The sequence below is a fragment of the Monodelphis domestica genome, chromosome 3 (genome assembly GCF_027887165.1).
Source record: "Monodelphis domestica isolate mMonDom1 chromosome 3, mMonDom1.pri, whole genome shotgun sequence".
NCBI lineage: Eukaryota > Metazoa > Chordata > Mammalia > Didelphimorphia > Didelphidae > Monodelphis > Monodelphis domestica.
Window position 1 is genome coordinate 504,206,251 of NC_077229.1, and position 9,251 is coordinate 504,215,501.

General features: G+C 36.0%; 1 pseudogene; it reads left to right on the forward strand.

Moving 5' to 3' along the window:
* Positions 1-8,955: 8,955 nt before the first annotated feature.
* On the forward strand, positions 8,956-9,051 carry LOC130458602 (U6 spliceosomal RNA; annotated as a pseudogene).
* The last annotated feature ends 200 nt before the right edge of the window (positions 9,052-9,251 follow it).

Consider the following 9,251-nt stretch of genomic DNA (forward strand, 5'->3'; position numbering starts at 1 on the left):
AAAAATAGATAGAAAGTTACAGAGACAGGCAGCCAGAGATAGATAGATAGATAGATAGATAGATAGATAGATAGATAGATAGATAGATAGATAGATAGATAGATAGACAGACAGACAGACAGACAGATAGATAGATAGATAGATAGATAGATAGATAAGATAGATAAGATAGTTATACAGACATATATGTCATAAATGTCATGAAAGAATGCATTATGTGTACTATATCTTATATCTCCAACACAGTAAGAATTTAACTAATTTTTGTTGAACTAATTAATTGAATGTATGAATTAATGAAAAGCAATTTGTAATAGTGGATAGAGAAGTAGGGGAGGCCTGAATCTAAAAGTCCTGCCTCTAAAACATACTAAGTATGAGATACTAGGCAAGTCTCCTAACTTCTTAATGTCCCAGGCAACTCTTTAAGACTATAAGCTACAGAGAAGATGCTGACCTGAATTGGCAAAAAGGGTTTCTTCATCTGGGAGTTTCCTATACCAAAAGAATTACAGGTCCAGTGTCTATCTTATGAACGTATTACTGAAGTTAGCAGTTCCTTTGAGAATCCAGGTACTATTATCAGCACAGCAACCAAAAGAGAGGGCAATTATTATTGAATTGTATACTGCTGATCTCTGATTTCCATCGGGGTCATGAAACAAAAAGACTGGAAATTATATGGTTCCAATTCTAACTCAACATATAGAAAGTAGAATCTGTGACAGAACTGATTTGATGGTTCCTCATCATCTGAAGCACTTTTCTTAACTTTCATTAATAAATTAAACTCAACGATGACAAGCATAAATGATGAGAAGCCTGTCCAGGGACCTTTAAAAATCAGTTCTTCTTAACATTTGCTTTTGTATAACTGCTTTAAGATTCTGCTTCATTCATTTGTGTCCTTTATAGGAAAGGAAGAAATTAAAGAGAGAAGTGAAGGCTTTTTTGTTTAGTGTGTGATGTCTAACAGTGGCTGGAGGGTCTGACAAGAACATTTAACTGAACATTTTAAATCGTGCGTAGTAATTTCAGGTCCAGAAAAGGTGTTGTAATAGGATTTTATAGTCAGAAACAAGGAGTTTTGTTTTTATTTTCATTATAAGATTTATCCTACATGAGTGAAAATCAGTTTTAAGTTTACCAATGTCATTGAAAATGTTATTCCAAAACTGGTAAAGTGATGCTTCACTTAGCTTAGTGTCTATACTGAAAGGAAATGAAAGAAACAAGTTTATTGGGATATAAGCCGGTCTGTGCAAGACCTAGTAAATATCACTTATGCTACTTTTTTTTATCAATGAACAATTTTTTATATCATCAATATAGAATTTTCACTCTCTACATAAAGAACTAACCTAAATCTAATTTGTGTAATGGGGCATCCAAATCTGGGCTTGAAGTTACAGTAGTAAAGCAAGCAAAGTTTGTTTGGGGTCCCTCTTCCCTCCCTTTTTGGGTTTTCCTTTCTCTCCCTAGGGCAACTTCACTTATGTTCTCTTTACACCCAGGGCATATCATTGTCCAGGCCCAAACCTGATCTCTATATATTCCAGATGTTTTCTTCTTCCTTCTCATCAGTCAGGCTACTCAAGGTTGTCTCCCATGCCTAAAATGTTCCTTCACCTCATCTCTACATCTTGGAACCCTGACACTTCACAATTCAACTCAAATGCCACCTCTGACAAGAAGCCTTTCTAATTCCCCCAGTTATTCGATTCTTTCTGAAAAAAAATTGTATTTATTTATGTGTACATATTTATCGCCACTACCTATATCCTCCTAAGAATATACACACAAATATGAACTCCTCAAAGGGAAAGACTTTAACTTTCATTTTTTATCTTTATATCCCAAAAACCTACCATGATTCCTAAAATAGAGTAGGTATTTAATAAATGATTATTGAATTTATGGAACACTATGAATAAGGTTTTTGAAAATTATAATAAATTGCAAAGCACTATCTTTAGAATGTGAGTTCTTTAATGGTAGGGACTATGTTTTGTTGTGTTTTGTTGCCTTTTTTTTTAATCTCCAGAACTCAGCACAGTGCCTTGCAAATAGTTAACACAATACTTGTTGATTGAATGAGTTGACTGACTAGATCCTCTTCTCTAGGATCCTGTTCTCTACTAGTAGAATTCAATAAATTAATTTAAACTGAGGAATTATAGGGGAAGAAAGTTTCTGTGGAGGAAGAAAAGGAGAAGTAAAAATAATAGCTTCGTGGATGTGTTCCTAATATTACACTGTATCATTTAATCACCAATGTTGCTCTATAACAAATGTTTTTGTTTTATCAAAATCCCTCTCTCAAGGGGGCAACTGGGTAGCTCAGTGGATTAAGAGTCAGCCCTAGAGATGGGAGGTCCTAGGTTCAAATCTGACCTCAGACACTTCCTAGCTGTGTGACCCTGGGCAAGTCACTTGACCCCCATTGCCTAGCCCTTACCACTCTTCTGCCTTGGAGCCAATACACAGTATTGACTCCAAGACGGAAGGTAAGGGTTTCAAAAAAAAATCCCTCTCTCTTAGCCTAGCTCAAAAGTGACCTCTCCCAGCCACAACTAAGACATGGTTGAGGAATATGATCAAGACCCAATCCCCAACATATTTTTTCTTCATCTGAAAACTGTTTATTCATATCTTTTAAACATTTATCAATTGGGAAACACCTTTATTCCTATAAATTTGACAACGTTCTCTATATTGATTAGAGTAGGCATTTTTCTTATTCTCAGTAGATGTTAATATAATTTATGACTTGCAATTCTTTCAAAAACTTTATATCCTTTTACCATTCATCTATTGAGGAATAGCTCTCGGTTATTGGTTATTATTTTTTTAGTATCCCTTGAGTGTCAATAGTGCCAGAAACACAATTGATGTTTCATAAATTCTTCCTGTTGATTCAGTTCAACAAATGTTTAGGAAAATAATTCTGATATTAAACTATAGAGAAAGAAAAAAATTAGCAGGGTCAAGTAACCCTTTGAAAATAGGTATGAAAACACTAATACCTTATTGAAACTGGACATTTCTTCCTCTGTTCTCCTTTAAAAAAGCAAAATGAATCCTATTTCAAGACTATTCCCTTCTCTTCATTTAGGAAACTGGTAGAGTTTTGGTAGTCTTGTCTATAGAGTCCCAGATTTCATGCTTCTGTGTACTTGGATTCATCAGGTGTCATCTTTCTGAATTTACCCACACAGAACAAAATTAATATGAGAAACAAGAGACTCCAGCCAATAGCTGCTGCAATCCAACCATCTTTATCCATTCCATGCTTACAACATTGGGCAGCCTGAGAGCAGAAATCTAGACTAGAGCACTGTGCTTTGATTGCCAAGTCTGAGATAAGAGGATAAAACACAGATGAGAAATTGTGTTTCTGTTAAGCAAGTTGTATGCTAGGAAGCAGACAGGAGGACGAGGCTGATGGGAATATAGACCATCACAGAAGTAAACAACCTCATGGTGGAGATGGAAGGCACCTGGACAGACTGCTCTCAAACCACTTGTCCTCTGGAAACCTTGAAAATGACTCTCTAAAGCATTTTAAGCCTCTGATTAACCATCTGCTTCTGGTAACTATTGCTTTTTAACCAGCTTGGGCTAGGCTCCCCCCAAATTGAACCCTTACTTCTATTCTCTAAGGGCAGAGAACCACCAATTTGAGCTAGTTTGCCCTGCCCAGGAGACAAGTTTCCATGCTTTCTAATCAAAATCAGGGATGACTTGATCTTTGGAGAAGTCAGAAAGAGGGTTTCATGGGTAGGGTTATGGGGACAGGATATGCCTTATGTTTCCCAAGAGAAGTCCAGATAATATACTGTCAGGCCAATCAGGAGGAAGTCACATCTTGGTTTAAAAGGTGGTAAGCCAGAGACCTCTTTATTAGTTTTTCAGGTACCCTATGAATAAATGATATCTTGCTCAGAGAATTGCCTCAGTTTACCTTCTGTTAAATTTTGCTCATGACAGCCTCTCTTATATATGGTCATTTGTAGGATATCTGTCCCATTAAAATAGGAGCTTCTTGAATGTGGGGATCATGCTTTACCTTTCTTTGTATGCTCAACACAATGTATCACAGTACATGGTAACTACTTAATAATTGTTTGTTGACTGACTAGTTGCCCTGAATATGTATTTAATAGATACTGCAAAAGGAAATGTACAATTGTGTAAAAATTTAAAATTAGGTTTTATGCTAAATATGAGAATTCTAAAGTAACATTGTGGTCACTGATTTAAAAATATTACAGCTTAAGCCAAAATGACTTTTAGCAGCTTTATTTACAAAGAGGTGGAAAGAGTAAAGGTGGGAAAATATAGATTAAGAGACAGAAAGTACTGCCTAGTTACAAATACCCTGAGTTTAATCCTAAAATCTCCAGACCACAAATGTGAATCCAAAAGCGAATCTCACCAGAATCCAAAGTCCTAATTAGGAAGCAGAAATCTGAAGAGCCAAGAGATGCTGAAGAATCTCCCAAGAACCTTCTCTGCACAAGAGGCTAAGACTTCCAAGAATGTCACCAGAACTCACACTGAAGGGAGTGTCCCACCAAAGCACCAACAAGCAGAGAGCATCTCCTCACCAAAGAACCAAGAAAGGAATCACTCTATTCACCACCACAGGATCCAAGGAAAGTCTCTTCCTCTAGTCCAGCTCACCCACACAGAGTGAATCATTGAATCCTTGAACTGGCCTTTTAAAAGCAGTTTTCTCAAAGTCACTTCCTGTTGCTCCCCCACTTTATGGGAACCAATCATAATCTTTCAATTTGCCTAGCACTACCCAAGGGGGGCACTGATCTTTGGAGGTGTGAGCTAACTCTAGTAAGCAACTTGCAAATTCTCTTACTTAGTGTCTGATAAGGTAAATAGAAGTACTTAAGTTTTTGATTGATTAACTTAAAAGTCACTGATTGATAGAAAAAGAGAGTTTGATTCACTCTTCAAAATTCCTAAAAAGCAATGACATATCCACGAAATAAGGCTATCTATGGTGACAACAGACTCTGAATCTGACTCCAACATCTTAGTCAGGGGTTCCCCAGCCTATTACTTCCACCTTGAAGGGGTACAAGACGTACATTTGTTAATACCAAAAATATTTGGTAAATACATTGTACTTATTGAAATTGATTCCATTTCTTTTAAATAATTGCATAGTAAACTGCAATTTACTTCCTTCCATCATACTTAATAGAAGGGATAGAAATACTTACTGAAAAACAAGGGATATTAGGATTGAGAAAGATTAGGAGTCTCTGATCTAAGACTTTCTAACTAAATGAATGCATGAACATGTGCATGACCATGACTGTATAACCATTCATTCCTTGTGAAGATAAAAGGTTTCAGAGCTTAAAGTAGACCTTTGTTGCCAAAAAAATCTGAAAAGGAAAAAAAAAGAGGCTCCAGCTGCAATTTCTGAGGTCCACTCAAGGTTAATAATGAATTTTTATTGCTTTCTCATTTTCTTTTAAGTTTACCATAGCAACAGAATGTAATGATGAAAACTAAGATGTTAAAACGTCTCACCTGGAAAGTGAGCTGGATTTTCTTAAGCCTTACCTTTCAGGATAACATCTCAAGTCTGAATGTGCTTAAAGCTATGGAAAAACGTGAAGAGACAAAAGAAGAAGGGATGCACTGGAAAGAAAGAAAAAAGAAAAGAGAGAAATAGCTAATTTCAGTGGGGAGCAGTAAAGATTCAACAGAAATCAACAGCAACCTATTCAGATGCTATGGAATTTTGGAAGACAAATTAACTTATCAGCATTACCACTAAAGCCCCTTTTGCTCATTCTTTCTCATCCTTTACATTTCTAGTGCATGTTTACCCATGAATCCTTCAGAGAGAATTTGCCAGACATAATGGAAGGGTTCCCCTAACTGTTAATTTCTAGCCTATACTAATTTAGTATTCATTTTCTCCTATTGTTTCTCATTCTTAATACATGGTCAATCACTTTCTTTTCTATTCATGTGGGATGAAGAAAAGTATATCATATAGACATACATAAACATAAATGTACATGCATGTGTAATTGTTTAGTGTATTAAAAAACAGATTATGTCCTTGTTTTCTGAATCAAAAGTCTGGACATGATGTGACAAGATTTTTCACCATTGCTATCATATCATTATCATAATTAATCAGCCTTAAAATTGAGACTATCAATAAAAATGTAAGGATTGTTAATAAATAGTAAACACCACTTTCAAACAGAATATCTGCCAATGTTCACTTTAAAATAGGGCGATCCACTTCTGAAATCTGTCTTCACCTGACAGCTAATTGTGGTTCATCACATATTTCTTCCTTCAGTATCCAAAGATATCAGTTATTTAAATGACCCGATCTATTCCAAACATACCTGCAGAAGGAGGGAGTGAGAGAATGAAAAAGTCAAAATACCTAAGAGGAGTTGCTGTTTTCCTGTTTTTACAATGAATGAGAACCAGGACTGGTATTATCAATACCCAAATCTAAATTAAAAGTCATATCAGCATCTCTGAGAGCACAAGCTGCATCTGTAGGATAAGAAAGAAAGGAAATAAAAGTAGTGGAGTGAAAAGAAAACTGGAATTTGTTTCTTTATTGATCTAAGAGCTTTGTTAGCAACTGGTACTAGTAAAAAGAATCATGCCTGGTAGCCACACAAGATAGCCAAGACCTTTGGGTTTTAATTCAGAGCCATGTAGAGCAGCAATCCTTAACTCACCAAGATTCTGAAAAAGTAAGACTTGGTTTCCTTTATATTAGTGATTTCAATTTTATGATTTGTGACCTACCATCCTTAATCTCTCCTAGCAAAAAATCAAAAAGTGTTTTTCTTAGGTGAATTCAAGATATGTTCCTACAAATAAACTAGAAATTTAAGTGTAACAAGTAAGGAACACATTATTATTTCACCCAAGGTGTACTTACTGTCATTCCACTATTCAAAAGCTATCAATAACTCCCTATTTTCTATCACAACAATTAAAATTCCAAGAGACTGGCTTCTGAGTAGACTTGTCAATTTATTGACTAGGTTAGCATTAACCAATAAATTAATTAATTGGCCAGTCATCTCTCCGAGTGATCAAAGACCTCAAAGTCTTCTTGTGCAGACCCAGAAGTGGACAATTTTGGGAGCTCATTATCCATACCCTCCCTTAGACATCCCAAGACATTTCTAATTGGTGAATAGCTAGTGAGGAAGTGATCCATCAAAATTCTTAACTCCTCCCTATACTTTGCTGATGACAGGCCAGTCACATACAGGTCTCATGCTTCCAAATTACTAGGGGGCAAAATCTAGTTTTGCCCAGTCAAAAGTGTCTTTCTCCAGTGATTCTTAATAAGTGATCCAAGGACTCATTTGGGCTACATGTGAGTACATCCAGCATAAGTTGTTTCTATTTCCTGAGTAAGCCAAATCTCATATCTCTCCTATAATTTTGCTTTTCTATTTGTTCTATGATGAGAGAAATTCTTTGTATGGGGCATAAAGGAATGAGTATAGAGACAGAAACTGATTGGAACTTCTAATTCTAAACCCAACTATATTAATAATTCAGTATATGTTAAAAGTCAATGTCTTCATCACTGAAGGCCAAGCTAAGCCTTAATCTGACATTTTAAAAGTTTCCACAGAATTGTGGCCAAATCATGTACAAACAGGGTAGAAGCCTGAACATTTTCTCCATTCTGCATGATCTCTCAAACCTCTCCAAAATATTAATTATGCCAAGAGATAAAAATAATTGCAGGTCTCTCCATGACTGGATAGCAAAAACTAACCCTAGTACTTGTGCTCTGGTTTACATTCAGCAATTCTTTTGCTCCTGCAGCTAATCCCACTGCCATTCCTACTGTCTCTCTCTGTCCGAGGCAACAAGCACAACAAACAACTAAACTCGGCTCCTAAACACACACACACACACACACACACACACACACACACACACACACACACACACACAACACTGGAGTAGTTGGAGACACAGGAGATCAAGAAGCTTGGTCTCAACTAGCAGTTCTCATACAGAAAACTAAAGAACAAAGGAGACTAGAACAAGGCATATTGCAGGGTGGGACTCCACTAGATCTGAATGAAAGGGAACTAGTATCCAGCTAAAACTGGTTCTGTCCCCCCACAACTCACTTGGAGCAGAAAATAAAGCTGGCAAAAAATGAATTCCAATTATGAGATGTGAATAAGACAGCTTTGAGATTCAGTTTCAAGGGATTCATCATTAAAAAAGGAAAGAGTTGGAAAATGAACAATAGTGGAGCATAAGTAAAATAGAATGAACTTACTAAAGAGAAAACCTTGAGGACAAGCAGATAAGTCAACAAGGAAGATTTTCATAATAGGGAATAGGCCTCTAGATCATATAGATGAGTACAAATATCTCGGGGGAAAAAATTTGAAGTCAACAAGAATGATGAATGCGCACCTGTATAAGAGGACTCTCAGGATTTCCAAGAGAATATACATTTATGTAGCATATACAATGTGCCAAAAACCATGCTGAAAGCTTTCACAAATATCATCTCATTTGATCCTCACAACAATCTCGGGAGACAGGTGCTATTATTATCCCCATTTTATTTTCAAGGAAACTTAGACAAACAGAGGTCAAGTAGCTTAACCGGGGACACACATCTAATAAGTATAAAAGTATATAAGACCTTATTTGAATTAGGACTTTGAATTCACTGAATCCAGGTCCAGCACTATATTTTCTGTGCCACTAGCTGCCTCTACATGAAACCATAGCTTGATATTCCAGAGTGGTTTGATAGAGATCAAGAAACTTCAAAGCAGGGTTAATGGCCTTCATAGAAGAAATAATTAGCAAAATAGAAAAACTTCTATCTATGGAGGTAAATCTCATCAAAGAAACAAAAAAGGGGAAAATTTGATTGTAAATACAAATTCATTGCTCATCTTGGCAGCACATATACTAAAGCTGGAACAATACAGAGAAGATTAACATGGTCCCTGCACAAAGATGACATGAAAATTCTATATTTTTTCAGAACCAGGAGAACATTATACACAGTATCTGAAACACTGTGGAACAATCAAATGTAATAAACTTTGTTACTAACAGCAATATAATTATCCAGGACAATTCTCAAGGACTTACAAAAAAGCATGCTATCCACCCCAAGAAAGAACTGTTAGAGCCAAAATGCAGATGAAAACTTTTGATTTATTACTTGCTTATTTGGG